The 21,103-nt window shown below is 42.2% G+C and overlaps 1 long non-coding RNA gene across 1 annotated transcript in view; it reads left to right on the forward strand.

The window, feature by feature from the left end:
• The window catches only part of LOC140917632 (uncharacterized), a 111,293-nt gene that overhangs the window by 35,575 nt on the left and 54,615 nt on the right, over positions 1-21,103 (forward strand). The window contains exons 2-3 of the long non-coding RNA XR_012160930.1: positions 16,860-16,959; positions 17,393-17,438. This is a non-coding gene — a long non-coding RNA (uncharacterized LOC140917632). The remainder of the gene's footprint in view (positions 1-16,859; positions 16,960-17,392; positions 17,439-21,103) is intronic.

Raw genomic sequence — 21,103 nt, forward strand, 5'->3', positions numbered from 1 at the left:
AGCAGAGCTTGGCAAAAGGTGATGAAACCACCTTTCTTTCCCCAGGCACTGTTCCCTCTAAGCTGTGCATGTGTGCCTGTGCACACAGATCCTAAACCCCGCACACACAGCGAAACACCGCGCGCACATTTGTCCCACGTCCTGATCGCACATCAGTCGGGACGCCCTTTGTCCCGATATTGGGAACCACTCACCATCACCGCTAATGTCCCAGGGCTGGCATGGCAGTGCTTCCTGGGGCAACTCCCAGCGGTGCGTCCGCCCGCCAGCAGGAGCCTGCAGTGCAGGCAGTTCCTAGGCACAGAGGCAAAGGGGATCTCAGTGTGCTGCACCAGCTCCCTCCTGCCCAATCAGAGCTGCGGGGTGGGGCTTGCAGGCACTGGCAGTGGGCAGAGAGCCCTCGGGCCCCCCCAACCCAACCCAACCCAACCCTAGGAGCCAGCGGGACCTGCTGGCTCTTAGGGTCTCTGCGCGTTGCTGGCGCCTGCAAGCCCCGCTCCACGGCTCTGGCAGCTCCCATTGGCGCTTTTCTCGGCCAATGGGAGCCATGGAGCTTGCACTTGTGGTGGGCACAGCACGTGGAGAGGCTGGAGACACCTCCCCCACCCCCCTTGCCATTCTGACCCTAGGAGCCAGAGACCTCTCAGCAGGGCTGGTGAGTACGGCCAGGGAAGGGGGCAGGGCATGATGGAGTGAGTGTCTGGGAGGTCTGTGGTGGGGTCCTGGGCTGTGAGGTGTGCAGGGCGCTGGGTAGTGGGAGGAGGTTTGTGTGTTTTGGGATGCTAGGCAGTGGGGGAGATCTGTCTGTGTCAGGACACTGGGCAGTGTGGGTCTGTGTGGGGCATTGTTTAGTTGTGGTGATGGGGCTGTGGGGAAGGGCACTGGGAGGGAGGGAGGAGAAATCTGTGTGTATTGGGAAACTAGCGAGTGGGGGGTTCTGTGTGAGGTGCTGGGCGGCTGTGGGAGCGCTGGGCAGGGGTGGTGGTGTGCATAGCACTGTGCATTTGTGGTGGAAAGTTGGGGGGCATTGTGGGGGGGCTCTGGACATAGTGGGTTGAGGGGGTGCAGGTCAGGGGAGCTATGTGGCTCTCTTCTCCCCCCACCCCGCTCGCCCAATGTGTCCTGATATTTCACACTTGCGATCTGGTCGTCCTATTTATGGGCGACTTTTGACATTGTTTGCCCACTATCTATCAACACAGCTAGATTCTACTAGCTGGCAAGTGGGGGAAAGGGAAAGGAGGGCAATGAATCGTACCCCTCCTCGCCAGCATTTTGAACATGGAACATTGAGCACGTCGGGATGGTCAGGACCCACACATCTCCTTGCAGTCTGTTCATTTGGCTGTGTACAAACTCAAGTATGTGTGAATAAGTCAAAATGCCTGGCTGTAGTTGCTAAGGAACTGCAAAGATTTTCCAGAAATGAACAAAGGTAAGTGTTGTTTTCATGACTGAAATCTTTCAAAGGCATTGGACTTCATACATTTACTCATGATGTTTTACCATTTTCCCGCTTTTTTTTGCTGCAGATGCATGGACATGATCGGAGCTATACACAAACTTCCGGTATCCTGATCTGAATGAACTCCCGTTTGCCCTTTTGTCAAGTCACACTGTTAAGCACATTGAAATAGTAGCCATAAAATAAAAGTGGTTTATTTAAAATTAATAATCTGGTAAAAAATCAATCCCAAAATGTTACTCTAGTGGTCTAAAGCATAAAAGAACAGCAACTTCATTTAAATCTGAATGGCTGGATGAGACTATAGAGACGGTTACACCAAAGTCACATAGTGTAATGCTTGTTAAACTTCATACAATATTCATATATAATGAGGACAACGGAGTGGTTTGTGTATATTGTCGAGAAGCCAGAGCTTCGGGAGAATTTTCAACAGGAAGAATATGGAACAATGTATGGAAGTTGGATTTCTTAAAGCGTCATCTGTCAAGTCGCGTATAGATGGTGTAACAAGACTTAAAAACAAAAACCCTTCCTTAAGGAGCGGATTGCTTAGCATGATTCTTGAAAGTCCAGCTGAAAAGCTGAGGAGGCAAATTAATCTTGAACGCAAGCACTCTAACCCAGAAGAAATCAAGGCACTTATTACAGTGTGCTGTTGGCTATTAAAATGAACAGCTCAGTACTTTCTTTTCAGGATATTAATGACCATATGGAAAAGTATATGCGCATACCAGTGAGCTGGAAAAATAAAAATTATGCTTTTGAATTTCTTGAAATTATCAACTGCATTGTCCAAAATGACCTCATGCATGAAATAGCATTGGCAATGTTTCACACTCTAGCTGTTGATGAAAGCACTGATATATTCATTAAGAGACACTTGATACTCTACTTTAAATATAGATCCATAAATTCTGCAGACTATAAAACTTTGTTTGGTGGACTATTACGATTGCGAGAATGTGATGCTGTTTCAACAGTGTCTGCAATCAAAGAGTTTTATAAAAAACATCAATTTGATCTAATGAAAATGGTGATGTTCACATCTGATGGTGCCTCCGTGATGTTGGGCAAACTCAATGGCGTGGCAGATCAGCTGAAACGTGATATTCCACACTTAGTCAAGCAACATTGCGTTGCACGCCGGGAAGACTTGGGGACTTCCGATGCATGGAAAGAGGTCAAGCTGATAAGAGACATCGAAACCTTAATGAGAATTGACTACAAGGTGTTCTGTCGGTCATCCCGAAGAAAATGCAAATTTCAGGAAATAGTGGATGCTTCTGAATGTGAGTCAGTGGCTTTCAGGCCACTCAATGAAGTGTGCTGTTTATCTAGGCACTTTGCACTTCGAGCAATTATTCGCAACCATAATCCTCTTCTGGAATATTTTGAGTAAGACAAAGATACTGATCCAGTTTTTAAACACTGCCACAAAAAGCTGAATACTGTGGAATACCAAATAACATTAGAAGTTTTGAATGATGTTGTGTTGTAACTGGCTTCACTATCCAAACTGCTCCAGAAACAGGGCCTTACACCTCTTGAAACATTTCACCTTGCCCGAGGTAAACTGAACAAGATCAAAAGACAGTACCTTGGAGATTTGTCTTATGGAATGACAAAGTTAAGGGTATCTTAGATATGAGCTCTCAAGAAAATAATGAAATTGATACCAGTTCCATAATAACTTTCATAAACATCTTGTGTGCACATTTGGCAGACAGGTTTCCAGAGGATGAAGTCCAGGAGTGGTCCGCTTTTGATTGTGCAGCAATAGTTAAGTGTGACTTCAATTTTGGAATTCATCAGGTCAAATCCCTATGTTCAAAATACAAAGACTTTCTTGCTGAAAGAAAAGGAGTACCTGTGGCACCTTAGAGACTAACCAATTTATTTGAGCATAAGCTTTCGTGCGCTACAGCTCACTTCATCGGATGCATACTGTGGAAACTGCAGAAGACATTATATACACAGAGACCATGAAACAATACCTCCTCCCACCCCACTCTCCTGCTGGTAATAGCTTATCTAAAGTGATCACTCTCCTTACAATGTGTATGATAATCAAGTTGGGCCATTTCCAGCACAAATCCAGGTTTTCTCACCCGCCCCCCCCTTTTTTTCCAAAAGCCACACACACAAACTCACTCTCCTGCTGGTAATAGCTTATCCAAAGTGACCACTCTCCCTACAATGTGCATGATAATCAAGGTGCCCCCCCCCCCCCCCAGATGTTCTGGTTAAACTTGGATTTATGCTGGAAATGGCCCACCTTGATTATCATACACATTGTAAGGAGAGTGGTCAGTTTGGATGTGCTATTACCAGCAGGAGAGTGAGTCTGTGTGTGTGTTGGGGGGGGGGGGGGTGAAAAAACCTGGATTTGTGCTGGAAATGGCCCACCTTGATTATCATGCACATTGTAGGGAGAGTGGTCACTTTGGATGAACTATTACCAGCAGGAGAGTGAGTTTGTGGGGGGGACGGGGCAGGGCGGGGTGGGCGGAGGGTGAGAAAACCTGGATTTGTGCTGGAAATGGCCCAGCTTGATTATCATACACATTGTAAGGAGAGTGATCACTTTAGATAAGCTATTACCAGCTGGAGAGTGGGATGGGAGGAGGTATTGTTTTGTGGTCTCTGTGTATATGATGTCTTCTGCAGTTTCCACAGTATGCATCCGATGAAGTGAGTTGTAGCTCACGAAAGCTTATGCTCAAATAAATCGGTTAGTCTCTAAGGTGCCACAAGTACTCCTTTTCTTTTTGTGAATACAGACTAACACGGCTGTTACTCTGAAACCTTTCTTGCTGAAGAGATTGTTATAGTCAGTCAGTACAATGACTTCAAGTTTGCAGTAGCCGAAAGAATCAACAGCCAATTGGTTTTAAGTTTCCCAGATATGTTGATATTTGCACACCAGAATGAACTGTTTCAGGATCTTGCAAAGTTGATGGATATTGGAGGAACATTCCTAGCATCAAATGCAGATGGTGAGCATGGCTTTAGCTTAATGAACACTCTAAAAAACAAACTACGGAATCGTTTACAAGTAGATCATTTGCACATTCTGATGTGTATTAAGATTTACTAGCTGGATGGAGAACTGATAGATCTGGACAGAGTTTATATTGAATGGGCAAATGAAAAAGATCGCAGGGAAAAACAGTAAAGTTAGTTTAGCAGTCTTTGACGTTTCGACCAATAAGGAAATTTAAAATGCATTTGTAATTACATATCTTATTCTTGGCTGCTAATCATTTATTGATATTTTTTAGGAAAATTTTAAATTTAAAACACAAACTCTTGTTTTTCTTATGATGTCTCCATCTGAAAACCCTATAAATGGACACAAATTGAAAATTAAAACTTTTTAAATGTACAAGCATTTCACTCGCTTGGGCTCATTTGCCTCCTGGTGCACAGATTTGAACTCTGCTTCAAAAATGTGCACAGAAGAAATTTTTTGTGCACACGGCCTGTGACAAATTAAAGGGAACATTGCCCCCAGGGTACAGGTGCTGGCTGTAAACTAAACCAGCCCCAGGCATAAGTTAAAGCCGCATAGAAACTGCTTTAAATTCTATGGGTTTGTAATGGCCGCCAGGAGCCAATAAATTAGTGAAGACTGCCAGAATGTAGCTGCCCTTGGCCTGGGAAGAGGCCCTTATGCTGGACAGGAGGGGCCCAGAAGCAGGTGGCACAGAAATAGTGCAACCTGCTTTCTATAGGAATCAAGGAAATCTCCATCTGCCCCATTAAGGGAACTTTCTGGATGCTTGTGCATGGCAAAGCAATCAGGCAGGAGGCCAAGGATTGGCATATTATGAATGGCTATCACTACTACAGACTTCTGAATTTTGTTACAAATATAGGGATAGTTCTTCTGCTTGTTTAAACAGGAAATCTCCACTGACTTAATAGCTATCCCAACTTACACCAGCTGAGGAGCTGACCCATAATGATTTAGTTAATGAGAAAATGGGTGAAGTGCATCTTCATTATTCTAGTGTAAGGAGGTGAAAGGAATGAGAAAACAAAGGAGATGAGAAAACAAATTACCCACACTCCAAACGTGTCTTCTCTCCGCTTCCTCTAAACAGAGCTGCAACAGGCTAGGCGTTTTATATCTTTTCAATAACAATGTATCAATAACATATAATGGAACAATAAATGGAATTGTTTTATTTCTGCTGATACCTTGCAATGTTTTGAAGGCTAAGGAACAGCAGTTTAATCTGTAATTTCTTTTTACGGACCCTATTTCACCATTGGTAGGTCAAGTGCTATAGAGTTGCATTGCACCAGTGGCAGTTGCTAGAGGCATTCTGCCTGGGGAGTGCTGAAGTATGTACTATGCCACCATTGGGCATCTGAGAATTCTGCTTCCACCTCCTTTTTTGCCCTCCCAAACAACACCCTCTGATTGACAGCTGGTGTACTCTGTACCTGGCAACTTCCCCTTTAGGGTGCGTAGGCTCAAAATCAGTGATGTGATTTCTTGTACCGTGTACTCACAGCACAGATGTGACAAGAGTGGCAGCTTCATCTGCAGGAGTGCAGGGATAAGAAAAGACTGGCTCTCTGTAGCTTATTTCTTCTTGCACTCAGTGATGGGGTGTTCGCCCCACATCAGCCCTGAAAGGATTAAGGTGTCTTGGAATTAACCTTATAGGCTGCACCTGGGGGAGAGTCAGACTTGATTGAAAATTGCTAATAGCTGATAAAGCCCAGCTGGGGGAGAAGCTGGGTATGGCATAAAGCCAGGAAGTTTGCAGCGGAAAGGGGCTTCAGGGACGTAGTCAGCAATCACTCTCTGGGCACTGAGAAGTGGGGAAGGGGAAAAATAGAAGCATGAACAATTACAAGTGCTGCTCATACTGCAGGGTCTGCATTCCTCCAAACCACAGCAAGCCCAGATTTTTTTAAAAAATCTACTGTCCCCCCTAAATATTTAACATGCATAAGAAGAAAAAAATAGACCAAAATGTCACATTTCTGCAGCATACACTTAGAGACTGATAATTTATGCAGTTCTTACAAACCTTCTCTTACTCAACTTTCAAAAAATTTCCTTACATCATGCTTGCATATTGTAATGTTGGGAGCTGTATAAGCACATAGATGGATGAATTGTTCATGTTACATAATGTGCACAATTTGTTACTTACAAGATCTCTGAAATGCAAGGAAAAAAATACCTCCCTGTTACCCTGTAATCTTCCTCCTTCATTTTTTTTCAAGGAAATATTTATTTTAAATAGACCCATTTTCTTTATTTTCAATACTGATTTAAAATGAGTTCTGCAGTTCCATTGTTAGTGTTGCTAGTCATTAAATATGTGCATCCAATTTTTCTCACTTTTTTTAATCATAAAACTAACAGTTTTCAAAAAGGGACAAAAGTTGAAGGAATGATCCTAATACTGCCAATGAGCAATTAAATGGCACTTTGTGCCTGTAGGTATCTCTCTCTCCTGTAAGGTAACATTTTATTATAATTTTTTGAAAGTAGGAAAAAAAGCTAAAATTGCCTTTGATTTGGTGCTTGTTTTCTGAACCAATGTTTTGTCTCATCTAAGGAAAACTAATATACATTAATATTTTAATGGAATGTTCTTTTATATCCAGAAACAGATATTTCCCCCCACACAGGTGTATATTGTCCAAGCTTTGATCATCTTGGGACCTGACTACTGTAATCTTCTCTCTGGCCTTAATGCCTTCATATTTGGCCCCCTCAAGTCCATTCAAAATGCTGCTGCCTCTAATTTCAAATTATAGACTCCCCTTCTTCTGTTTCAGACACAGACATCTTTTTTTAAAGCCCTCCACAATTTAGCCACTCCCTACTCATCTGACTTAGTATCTCATTACAAGGTCAGCTTCCGCCTTTGCTTTGTGAGTGATGCCAGCTTTGACTGCTTGATTCTCCACTTCTCCAACAAGTACTTACATGCTTTGTCCCATGCCATTTCTTCCAAGTGGGAAAAGCTTCCAGTTAAAATCTGTTAAGTCACAACCTTATCTGCCAAGTTCCCCCTCAAAATTTAGCTCTGCCTGAATGCGCATGTAACCAACTGGTGAGTGTGTGTTACAGGTCACTTTCTGTGCAGACCCACAGAAGATTGGACTTGTTACAGTTCCCAGCTCCCCTTGGCAACTAGCATAAGTTAGAGCAGCTCTACTTTCAGCTCTGGAGGTCCTCTGTTCAAGCCCCAGTGTGTTGGACAAGAGGACAGCCTTCACACATACAGCCACTGACTAGCTAAGACTTGCACACATCCTAGCAGGTTTGTTATCCTGTGTCTCATTTATTTGCCAAAACGTTTATGCAAACATATTGCATTCTATAAATTCTCAAACTTTTCACTTCTACAGTTTGCTTTGTGTCTTTTTACACTAGCAATTACATGGATTGCCTGTGTTCCTTGATTGCATGATTGAAACTTAAAAAAAACAAACATTAAACCCCACCCTATAAACTCACTAGCTGGCTGGTGACTATTTCTGATTTGGTAAATGTTAATTGACAGGTGACAGATCTTTACCATCACATTCATAACGGTTTACTTTAAATTGTAATGGGGAAATTCTTGGGCCCAGATCTGCCTGCTTTAGCAACTATGGTAGCACAGTGCTGGTACAAATTAGGTAGATCTGTCTTGATGGGGATTCACCTGGCATGGGGGAAATCCTCCAGTGCTCTAAAGCTGGTGTCGTCAGCTCTTTGACACCACAGTCCCCTGGATACATAAGTAGCTAGAGTAATCTGTTCTGACATTCTTCGGTTGCAGTAAGGGCCTACTGAGGACTCTTACCAGCTGGTACAATTCGGAGCTGTCTTGGGTGTGCCCCAAGTTGCACCTCAGGACTGGATTGATAGCTGGCAGAATCAGGATTGAGGAGGTATAATGATGGCTTAACTCCACCTTCATGCACTTCCCTCTAGGACTGCACCAGGTCCTGAGGATCTGGCCCTTTTTATTTTGTGTTATGAGCAACAGCATGGTAGGTAATCTGGGTTTGATGTGAATGGGAATGTTGGTTGTATTTGCAGTATATTTTAATATTTTGCCATTCGGGTCCAGTAAGTTGAGCCACTTGATTTTAGAGGCATTGGGTCATGTAATCATGATTTTTGCTGGGTTTTTAAAGGTGATATGAGTTGATATTTTTTCTCCCATTTGGAAGACCAGAATTTGTTCTTACTTCTTTTATTATTATGGTAACAATCCTTATTTATTCAAAATAGCTGATTTTGTGTGTGAAAGATCCACACAGCTTGTGGTTTGATAAATTCTTCTTTTAAGGAAAAAGTGTCTTGTGCATTTTAAGACAATATGTTACCACATATGTCTGAGGCTTCATTCTTTTATATTTATAGGATTCTTTTCAGTTCTTGATTTGGGTCTCCTTTAGAAAATTACAAGTGTTTCTATTCATTACCGCTTTTAATTTATTTCTCTCACTGACATTTTTTTTGTTTTATTACCTTGATACCAAAAAATAACCCCACATAAGATCTTAAGAGGTAAATGATTTTAAGTGTCAGGCAGGCGTGCAATAAAAAAAGTCTGCCATGTGTTAAAAATATCTCTGTGCTGACACCACTCTACTGGAGGTGTCAGCTTACTGGGAGTATTAAGGACAATTTTCCATCAGCATTCTGCTCTCTCTTCCTTTGTACTTTTGAATAGTTATTCTTTCCTTTTAGTTTGAGGGAAATAGCGGGAGAGAGGGGAGAACAATCTTTTAAATTCTGTGAATCTCCGGTGTGGAGAAAGTGAATAAGGAAAAGTTATTTACTTGTTCCCATAATATAAGAACTAGCGGCCACCAAATGAAATTAATGGATAGCAGGTTTAAAACAAATAAAAGAAGTTTTTTCATTCAGCACACAGTCAACCAGTGGAACTCCTTGCTTGAGGAGGTTGTGAGGGCTAGGACTAAAACAGGGTTTAAAAGAGAACTGGATAAATTCATGGAGGTTGAGTCTATTAATGGCTATTAGCCAGGATGGGTAAGGAATGGTGTACCTAGCCTCTGTTTGTCAGAGGGTGTCCCTAGCCTATGGTGTCCCTAGCCTTTGTTTGTAAGAGGGTGGAGATGGATGGCAGGAGAGAGATCACTTGATCATTACCTGTTAGGTTCACTCCCTCTGGGGCACCTGGCATTGGCCACTGTCGGTAGACAGGATACTGGGCTGGATGGACCTTTGGTCTGACCCAATATGGCCATTCTTATGTTCTTATGAACACTCACTCACATGCCTAACTTAACTTAACTCCTGTGAAGCGTCCCAAAGTAAGGCACGTGCATAAATGTTTCAGTATCTAGTTCCTGTATTGAAAGCTCTTCGGGGCAGGGACTGTTTTTTATTTTTGGGCACAGTATCCTCAGACCACATAAAACTTGTGCTTCCTCATTATCCTGTGATTTATTTTTAATGTTGCTGTGTTTATATCAGCAATTAACCTCATTTTGAGGAGTATTTGGGAAAAGTTACTATTTATTTAATAATAACTTTAACCTGTATTTGCTCTAGCTGTAGAGCAGCTCTTCTGTTGTCTAATGGTTTCCCTTCATAATAGAAGAACTATGAAAAGATATTTTGTTTAGAATTAATTCAGCTGCTGTGTAACTTTTCTACCTCTCCACATTTATTTTATTAATATGGTAATTTGCTCTTCATTTCTTTAGCATTCACTAATTATTCCTGCTTCTTATTCCTTCCATGGTATGTTACACTTATTTGTACAGTTAAATTTTCTACCGTATAAGCATTTTATTAATCCCTTGATGATAATAACAGGGAAAGCTTCTCTCATTCACTATTCTTTGTGCTTCATTGTGGTACAACAGAGATTCCAATGGAGAAGTATTTCTCCACCCTTTCTTAGTCGTCTTTCTGCTTTTCAAAGTGCTGTTTGTTTGTATATAGTATACACTATACCTGGTCAGCTTCCTCTCCCTCAGAACGTCTTCCAGCTTCACCTGTTTTTTTCTTTCTCCCACCCAAAGACTCGGGTCTCTCCCAGGGCTCTAAACGCTGTGACATTACACCCCATATTCTTCATGGAAATATGGTTATGATATGAACATGGTATAACTAAGATATATACTTTATGCAAGAGGGCTCATGTAAGATATCATTGGAAAGGTTGATTTATGTAAATGTTTAACCAATTTGTATGCATGTATCATTTTTGTATCTGAAGTTGGGAATATTGACCATGTTTCGGTATTTCAAGTGTGCTACATTTTATGAAGCCAAACAATGTTTGTGGCTTATTGAAGAAATGCACTCAAGCATAAGGATTACCCCAGGAACCATGTGCAATAGAAACCTCTCAGAGATAGCTCTACACAATGAGAACTGTTTGACCCAGGTCAAAGCAAAAAAGCTGTCCAGCAAGTGTGGGGAAGATATAAAAAAAGGGACAATGACAACATGAGGGGTCCTCACTCTCTCTACAACAACACACCTGAAAACACCTGAGGAACAAAGACTGAACTGCGAGAAGTGATGGTCCCAGACTAAGATCTGTGTAAGAAAACCTGGGAAAGCCAAGGCAACTTGTGCCTTAAGAATCTGCCAGCCTGTTTATCACACAGGGTGAGAATTTGTTAATTTGTATCCTCCCTATCTAGTGTGTCAAGCTCAGTCTGTGGCTTTTGTTTATTTACTACAGTAATCTGCTTTGTTCTGTTTTGCTATCCCTTTAACCACTTAAAATTCACTTTTTGTAGTTAATAAACTTATTTCTTGTTTATAATAAAACCCAGTTTATGTAATTTCTAACTGGGGTGGGCAAGAAGCCATACAGATCTCTCTTCACATTCAGAAAGAGGGCGGATTTTTATGAGCTTGCGCTGTGCAGATTTTTCTATACAGTGCAAGACAGTATTATTTTGGGTTTATCTCTCAAAAGGGGTGTGCATGTGAGTGCTGGGGGAGTCCTCTCACACAGAGCTGACTTCAATTTGTGACTGCAGTGTGGTGTGGCCCGCCTATGTGTGCTGCAAGAGGCCAGAGAGCCTAATTCAGCAAAGCAGGGAGAGAGAACCCTGGCTGGTTGAGCAAGAGAGACTCAGTAAAATCCCAGTACATCGGTGAAGGGGGGGCTAACTTGTTACAAACACATTGATCAATTTCCTCTTTATATTGGTTCGTCAAGCACACCATCAAGGGTCATGGCTTCAGAAGATTTTTTTTTCTTTGAAGTGTTTCCGCAAACCCAAAACAAATCTCATGTGTAAAGGATGAATAGAGGCCCGCATCTGAATTTAAGGTAGCCTTGAGGTTCTGAACTGCTAGTGTTCATACTTCCAGCAAACAGCTCTTAGAAGTTCTGTTTCAAATACTCAAGTTCCTTTTTCATCCTCAAATTATTTTTAACTATCATTCGTTATATGGAATAAACAATGTTCTTTGCAATTTTTTTTGAAAACACAGTAATAAACAAAGCATTGTGAGGAATAGAAAACTAAATGTATCTTGCATAACCACACAAAAATACCCAGCCCCGAATCTGAAAGATTTTTTTTCTGTGTTATGACTCTACAAACACTACTGTAATCATGTAGATAATTTTATATTTAATCATCCAGAGTTTTATTGGGGAAAGAGAACATTTTATTAATTTTAAAAAATAAACTTATAGTGGATCAAGAATTTTGATAATCTTTTATCATTGTTTAGTGTAATTAAACTCTTTCTATCTTATATCGTATTTTCTCTGTTTTCTAGGTCTTGTGAGTTGTCATTCACAATCATATAAAGTGGTAACAAATACATTTATCCATTGTTAACAAAATTAAATTTTAGCCACCAAAGCTAGTCCAGTCAAACCCAGACTCATTGTTTTAGCTGAACTGATGTCTGGTGTTGAAATATTTTTAGAAAGAAGAGCCAGTATGAAACATACTAATCTTTAAACACAAACTAATCTTTGGTTTTTATGAACTCAATTTTTTGAACCTTGACACATTAGTTTCTAAATGAAAACAATAATAACAAAGAATATACTCCTGGGGAATTCAATCCAGAGCTTGGTAATTTAGCAGGTTTATGTATGCAAGGTTGCCATGGAGCTCTGTCAGGCACTTTGATTCAATGATCTTCCATATTGTGATAGTCTCCTTTATGCTATTGTGACATATACCACCAATGAAGTATATATATTTGATGACTGTCAGACTTTTAAATCTTAAGCATAGAAATTTGTGAAAAAACACTTGTACTTAAATTGTGCTGCAAGAAATGTTGGTGAGCTAGAAAAAATAGCTTCTCTCTTTATAAGTATATTTTCATTACTAGTTTATTCTGCTTTTCAGACTATGGGAGGGAGTGAAATGCTGAAGAAATTTCTTGATGCCAATTTCAGCTGTGATGTATGCTTATGCATAGACCCTTAGCCAATGGTAAAAGGGTTATACATAGGATTGCCAGCCCTCTACTTGAACAAAACCGAACACCCTTGCCCTGCCCCTCCTCTGAGGTCCTGCCCCTGCTCACTCCACCCCTCCACCCCCGTCGTTCGCGCTCCCCACCCTCACTCACTCGCTCATTTTCACCGGGCTGGCTCAGGAGGGTGTGTGGGGGAGGTGAGGACTCCAGCTGGGGGTGTGGACTCTGCAGTAGGGATTGGGATGAAGGGGCTGGGGTGCAGGAAGGTGCCCTGGGCTGGGACTTAAGGATTCAGAGGGCAGGAGGGGGATCAAGGCTGGGGCAGGGGGTTGGGGCCCAGGAGGAGTGCAGGGGTGCTGGCTCCGGGTGGCACTTACCTCAAGCAGCTCCCGGAGCCAAGGTCATGTCCCTCCTCCAGCTTCTATGCAGAGGTGTGGCCAGGCAGCTCTGCGTGCTGTCTCATCCTCAGGTGCCGCCCCTGCAGCTCCTATTGGCCACAGTTTCCGGCCAATGGGAACTGCAGAGCCAGTGCTTGGGGCAGGGGTGATGCACAGAGCCCCCTGTCTGCCCCTATGCCTAGGAGCCAGAGTGGGGACATGCTGCTGCTTCTGGGAGCCACATGGAGCAACGGAAGGCAGGGAGCATTCCCATTGAAAACCTGACACCTGGCAACCCTAGTTATATAAGAGTCTAACCCACTCTAAATATCCTGTCCTCCAGAAAATATATATGGAATTCTGAAGTGAGGCTAGAGTGCAGCAGCCAGTTACAATAATTAGATTTGTGCAATTTTTTTTTTGGTCTTGTTTCAACCCTTACAGAATCTTTCCTACTTCTGGAAGAATATTGAAAATAAGCTATTTGGATATAAATATGTGATCTTTAGCACTATAGTTGCTGTGCCATTGATTTGAGGCCACTTATTCCCACAGTATTCTTGCCAGTAAGTTAAAGTATGGGCTGGATGAATGTACTATAAGGTGGATAAAAAGCTGTCTAGATCGTCAGGCTCAATGGGTAGTGATCAATGGCTCCATGCCTAGTTGGCAGCTGGTATCAAGTGGAGTGCCCCAAGGGTTGGTTCTGGGGCCGGTTTTGTTCAATCTCTTCATTAATGATCTCGAAGATGGTGTGGATTGCACCTTCAGCAAGTTTGCAGATGACACTAAACTGGGAGGAGTGGTAGATACGCTGGAGAGTAGGGATAGGATACAGAGGGACCTAGACAAATTAGAGGATTGGGCCAAAAGAAATCTGATGAGGTTCAACAAGGACAAGTGCAGAGTCCTGCACTTAGGACAGAAGAATCCCATGCACTGCTGCAGACTAGGGACAGAGTGGCTACACAGCAGTTCTGCAGAAGAGGACCTGGGGTTACAGTGGATGAGAAGCTGGATATGAGTCAACAGTGTGCCCTTGTTGCCCTGAAGGCTAATGGCATTTTGGGCTGTATAAGTAGGAGCATTGCCAGCAGATCAAGGGACGTGATCATTCCCCTCTATTTGGCATTGGTGAGGCCTCATCTGGAGTAGTGTGTCCAGTTTTGGGCCCCACACTACAAGAAGGATGTGGAAAAATTGGAAAGAGTCCAGCGAAGGGTAATAAAAATGATTAGGGGGCTGGAGCACATGACTTATGAGGAGAGGGTGAGGGAATTGGGATTGTTTAGTCTGTAGAAGAGAAGAATGAGGAGGGATTTGATAGCTGCTTTCAACTACCTAAAGGGGGTTCCAAAGAGAATGGATCTAGACTGTTCAGTGGTAGCAGATGACAGAATGAGGAGTAATGGTCTCAAGTTGCAGTGGGGGCAGTTTAGGTTGGATATTAGGAAAAACTTTTTCACTAGTTGGGTGGTGAAGCACTAGAATGCGTTACCAAGGGAGGTGGTGGAATCTCCTTCCTTAGAGGTTTTTAAGATCAGGCTTGACAAAGCCCTGGCTGGGATGATTTAGTGGGGGATGGTCCTGTTTTGAGCAGGGGTTGGACTAGATGACCTTCTGAGGTCCCTTCTAACCCTGATATTCTATTATTCTATTTTGATAATACTTTTTGTTTTTTAATTGCTGTGCTTGGTGTCCATCTACATACACAAATGGATGTCAGGCTGGATAGCTAACTGCAGGAATGTAGCATAACATAGAAATCTAGTCCAAAATTACTTGATTAAATGAAAATATTTGTCAATTATCACCAGTAATAAAACACATCCTTTATTCAGGCCTGAGGGTTATAATCATTGTAAACTGATTAAACTGTTATTTATATTAATGTAGTACCTAGGAGCCCAAGTCATGGCCCTGGTTCCCCCATTGTGCTAGGTGCTGTGTAAACACAGAACAGAAAGACAGTCTTTGCTCCAAAGAATTTTTCATCTTAAAATGAGTACGTTCTAGCATATTCTACACACTGGAGAGCAGTGACGCACCTTTCCACTCTCTATATTAAAGAAGAATTCATCTCAGATTCAGTGCAGAGTATCTCTGGCCAAACGATGGCTTAGAGGCAAATAGTTCATTATATCATTGAATATGAATTTGCCAACACTCAAGTGATTCTTCAGAAGAAATGAAGACTATGACAGCATTTGATGCACTTTCCTTGGATTTGATAATTTCCTTGATGAAAATTTCTCTCTCATATAACTTGCTAATATCTAGGCCTTTAGAGTTCTGCTAAAGCATGTGTTCTAAACATGTGTTCCATCACAGGAGTCTTTGAGAAATCTCATTTGCTATGTCTGGGAAACAGTTACCCTTACAGTGAATGGTTTTACAAATATGAAGAAATTCATTGCTCTTTTTGTAGCATTGTGTGAATTCACAGTTATTTGGTAACCATCAGGGTACATACACCAACGCAGTGCTCATGCTAGTGTATTTCCCCAGTATGTGGAAAAAGAGGCAATCCTGTGCTTCTTATCTATAAGAAAACTAGCGTTGCTTATCCATTGACTCTGATATCAGTACTGGGGGGGAAAAGTCCAAAGGAAATAAAGCATTACTGCTTCTATGGATTTTAATTCATAAAGCTATGGAGATACTTTATTCATTCCTTTGTTTAATTTACAGTATTTGATACCAACTCATTTTCATTCCTAAGTTTTCTGAATTAATGTTGGTTCATGTATATCTTCGTTCTGGTGGAAACTCTGAATATGTTCACCTACTTGCTCACTATAAATTTACAAGCTACTGCTTTTAATAGAATTAGTGTGTACTTGCATGTATCGTAGAAGCATGTCTCTTCATGTTTTACAGTTATGCTGTTAAAACCCAGCAGGGAAAGAAAACTGCATGCACTTATCACTAAATATGCTTGAATAAAATTGACTTAACCACAGATACCGTGGAGAGAGAATGCATCATAAGAAAGATTTTTCATGCACTGCCATGGATGCCATAACACAGCAACTCTTTTAAGCCAGCTTAGTGGTATGGGATATCTAGCGTGTTAGTCATAAGTGGTGTATATAGATAGAAATAATTTTCTATTCCATAGAGCCAGTTGTTTTTATTTCATCGTGGCATGTCCTAAAAAGACAAGCGGTGTCTATCAATACCGCTCTGGCTTACTACCTAGCCCTGAAATCTTGAAAAGGAAATGTAGACATCAGACCCTTTTCATCAGCTCAGTACTGATGTTCTGAGGAAAAACTGCTAATGGTGTCTTAGGATTTTACACTGGAAAGTCAAGGATTCACATTTTGTTTCTGCAAAAAAGTCTGTTCTCTAACCCCAGGAAAGAACCTGAACAATTCCAAGGTAGAACATAAGGTGTTATTGTACATTTTCAGCTTAACTGAGGGTAAACAGGGAAATATGAACATTATAGAAACAAAACCAAAGAATTTTAAGCAAATATTTTTGTCCTATGTGAGTCTTTGGTATCTGGATTTGGGTGAACAGAAAATAATTTTTAAACATTCATTGTGTTGGGACTATTTTTTAATGCACACAAATCATTGTCTGATTTTAGGACACCCCTCTCTACCCACATTGCTGTAGGTTCAGAACTGGAACTATTGCCAGAATCCTGGAGCCACATGCCCTCCTCATCCCCTGTTTTGTGATGAAAGGTAAAGAAACATCTTTTAAAGTAAGCTTCTAGCTCTTTTTCCTTTTGAAGGGCATCTTTGAAAACAAAACCCCATAAGTATGCTTGGAAATTCATATTATTCACTGTCCATAGCTGCCAAGGTCTGGCTATTGGGGTCCATGAAAATGAGTAGACATCCTTCTATTTTTAGGGGGACACTAAATTAATTCATGTCTTGGGGGCAGTACTGCCAAAGCCTTCATTTTTGGTAATAAGATCATTCCAAGGTCCGTCCCAGTTAGCTGTATGCAAACTGAGCTGGCTCCTCTGATGAGCAGCCAATGTAAACCATTCCCCCAAGAAGGCATCAGTCCAGGAGTATATGAGAGAACATAATCTTAAGGAATAAGCATGTATTATAATCAAGAGACTTTCCCTTTTTTTTTATCCTTCAAAATATTTCCTTTTCCCAGAACAGCTCAAGTTTTCTCAAAGCTAAGGACACAGATGACACCGTGAGTAAGAAAAATATTTCTCATGCTTTTCTTTTGTGTATCTGCAGCTACAATGTGCCATTTGTTCAATCATTCTCATTTGTAACCCACGTGGTGCTGCAGCCTTCAATGACGAGCAATACGCACTGCAGCAAAGGGGTGTGGGGCTGGACCGAGTAAGCTTGAACAATGGTTGTGTTTGCACACTTTTGGAGAAATAAATGGTACAGAGTGTTTTAAATCTCTGGCATAGCTGAAATTTTGAGCATCAGGTAGGGAGATTAAAAGCTAAGGAGGCCCAACATAGTGGTATCCTAATGGTGCCCAGAACTGAGTTGTTCGATCCACCAGTACAGTTGTCTTGTAATGTGGCATGTAATACTTACTGGAAGAAATCCCCTTTACAGGTTGACTCTAAGTCAGTGGTTCAAGTTGGTCCTATGGCTACGTGTATTTGTGGGAGAGGATCTCAGGTCTCTAACACTCCATCTGCCTCAGATTTCAGCAGATTGAATGAATTGACAAGTTCCTGTATTCTGTATCAATCTTCTCTGTGTTGATTGACATTTGGAGTCTGCAATGTGCCATGATTCAGTGGTGGTCTCTCTGGCAAATATGGCCCCGCTCCTCATGGTAGTTGCAGTCCACGTGAACTCCCTAGAGATCTTATTATTGTCCCTAACATTCTTATAGTCTAGCTGGAGTGCCTATCCAGTTTTGTTTCACTGCTGCAGATCCCAGGAGCGTCCCCTCTCATGCATTTGTCCAGATAGTCACTAGTAGATCTATGCAATTTGGTGCATTCAAGATTGGCCTGGACACAGTCCTCTCCCAAATGGGCAGTGAAATCCAGGACCTCAGCACAGGACCACAAAGAAGGACAAGGCACAGCTGTTGTATAACAATTCTTCGACTCCAAGTGTATGAACTTGCCATGAGCTGAAATCACAAAGGCCATACCTGACTCTGTGCCAACATTTAAACATTGAAATGACATCTGGCCAGGAGGACCACAGAGTGGTGAGGGCACACAGATAAACTGACTAGCCGATCCAGCACAACCTTAAAGCAGTGTGGAATAACAGTTGGAGGACTGCCAGATGCACAACAGTTGTTTCAGAGTGGCAGTGCAGCCATATCTACTTTCTTGAGGGTATACTCATCCTGCAGCTCAGTAAACCTACTTCTAAAGTGAGTGTATTAGCAAAGGTTAAAGTGTCAGTGGATTCACAAACAAAAACTTGTTTGGTTGCAACATGCTTTATTGTGAAATAATTCAAGTTAACCTGTGTCAAGGTTCTTTCCCCACTCTGAACTCTAGGGTACAGATGTGGGGACCTGCATGAAAACCTCCTAAGCTTACTTTTACCAGCTTAGGTTAAAACTTCCCCAAGGTACAAAATTATTTTACCCTTGGATTTCCACTGCCACCACCAAACTTTATCTGGGTTTACTGGGAAACATGGTTTGGACACGTCTTTGCCCCCAAAATCCTCCCAACCCTTGCACCCCACTTCCTGGGGAAGGTTTGGTAAAAATCTTCACCAATTTGCATAGGTGACCACAGACCCAAACCCTTGGATCTTAGAACAATGAAAAAGCATTCAGTTTTCTTACAAGAAGACTTTTAATAGAAGTAAAGGAATCACCTCTGTAAAATCAGGATGGTAGATACCTTACAGGGTAATTAGATTCAAAACATAGAGAATCCCTCTAGGCAAAACTCTAAGTCACAAAAAAGACACACAGACAGGAATAGTCATTCTATTCAGCACAGTTCTTTTCTCAGCCATTTAAAGAAATCATAATCTAACGCATACCGAGCTAGATTACTTACTAAAAGTTCTAAGACTCCATTCCTGTTCTGTCCCCGGCAAAAGCAGCATACAGACAGACACAGACCCTTTGTTTCTCTCTCTCCTCCCAGCTTTTGAAAGTATCTTGTCTCCTCATTGGTCATTTTGGTCAGGTGCCAGCGGGGTTACCTTTAACTTCTTAACCCTTTACAGGTGAGAGGAGTTTTCCTCAGGCCAGGAGGGATTTTAAAGGGGTTTACCCTTCCCTTTATATTTATGACATGCCCCCCAAATCTCAGCTAGGGTGAAACGCTGGCTGGAATTTCTTCCTGGAGCTCTAGGAAAAACAGAGTTAATAAGACACATGCATCTCTAAATATACTACCAAGTACATAAAGACTAACAATATTTTCCACATCTCAAGGACGATTTTAACCAGTTGATTCTGGGAAACTTTCACGGGAGAGTGCATCAGCCACTTTGTTAGAAGCTCCTGAGATGTGTTGGATGTCGAAATCAAAATCTTGGAGAGCAAAACTCCACCGAATAAGTTTTTTGTTATTTCCTATGGTGGTATGAAGCCACTGTAGCGCAGTATGGTCAGTTTGCAGGTGGAAACGCTGTCCCCAAACATATGGGCGTAGCTGTTCCAGGGCGTAGACAATGGCGTAACATTCTTTTTCACTGACTGACCAGTTGCTTTCCCTCTCCGACAGTTTTTTGCTGAGAAACACTACAGGGTGGAATTCTTGATCAGGTCCTTTCTGCATTAAAACTGCTCCCACACCACGCTCGGACGCATCTGTGGTTACTAGGAACGGTTTGTCAAAGTCTGGGGCCCTTAGTACAGGGTCAGACATGAGTGTTGCTTTAAGCTGGTTAAAGGCCTTCTGACACTCTTCGGTCCACTGAATAGCATTTGGCTGTTTCTTTTTGGTTAGGTCTGTCAGTGGGGTGGTGATTTGGCTGTATTGTGGTACAAATCATCTGTAATAACCGGCCAAGCCTAAGAAGGATTGAACCTGTTTCTTTGACTTTGGGACAAGCCACTTTTGGATAGCATCCACTTTGGCCTGTAGGGGGCTGATAGTTCCTTGACCCACCTGGTGTCCAAGGTAAGTCACTCTGTTTAGGCCTATTTGACACTTCTTAGCCTTAACAGTTAGTCCTGCCTCCCGTATGCGCTCAAGGACTTTTTGTAGATGTTCCAGGTGTTCTACCCAGGAATCCGAAAATATGGCCACATCGTCAAGGTAGGCAACTGCATATTCTCCTAATCCCGTTAGGAGACCATCTACAAGTCTTTGGAAGGTGGCGGATGCATTTCGCAGCCCGAAAGGGAGTACATTAAATTCATACAGCCCGAGATGTGTGATGAAGGCTGACCTTTCCTTGGCAGATTCATCTAGCGGTACTTGCCAGTACCCCTTGGTTAAGTCCAAGGTAGAGATGAACTGGGCCCGTCCCAGTTTCTCTAATAGTTCATCTGTGCGTGGCATTGGATAGTTGTCAGGGCGAGTTACACCATTTAGCTTATGGTAGTCCATGCAAAAATGTATCTCCCCATCTGGTTTGGGAACTAGAACCACTGGAGATGCCCACGCACTTCCAGAGGGGCGGATTACACCCATCTGTAACATATTCTGGATCTCCCATTCTATAGCAGTTTTACCTTGAGGAGACACCCGATAAGGTTGGACTTTAATTGGGTGAGCATTACCTGTGTCAATGGAGTCGTATGCCCGTTCAGTCAGTCCTGGGGTGGCTGAGAACATTGGCGCGTAGCTAGTGCACAGCTCCTTGATCTGCTGTCGCTGCATTTGCCCAAGGGTCATGGAGAGGTTCACCTCTTCCACACCACCAGCACTTTTCCCTTCATAGTAGACACCTTCAG

Source organism: Lepidochelys kempii, chromosome 9 (assembly GCF_965140285.1).
Source record: "Lepidochelys kempii isolate rLepKem1 chromosome 9, rLepKem1.hap1, whole genome shotgun sequence".
Taxonomy (NCBI): Eukaryota; Metazoa; Chordata; order Testudines; family Cheloniidae; genus Lepidochelys; species Lepidochelys kempii.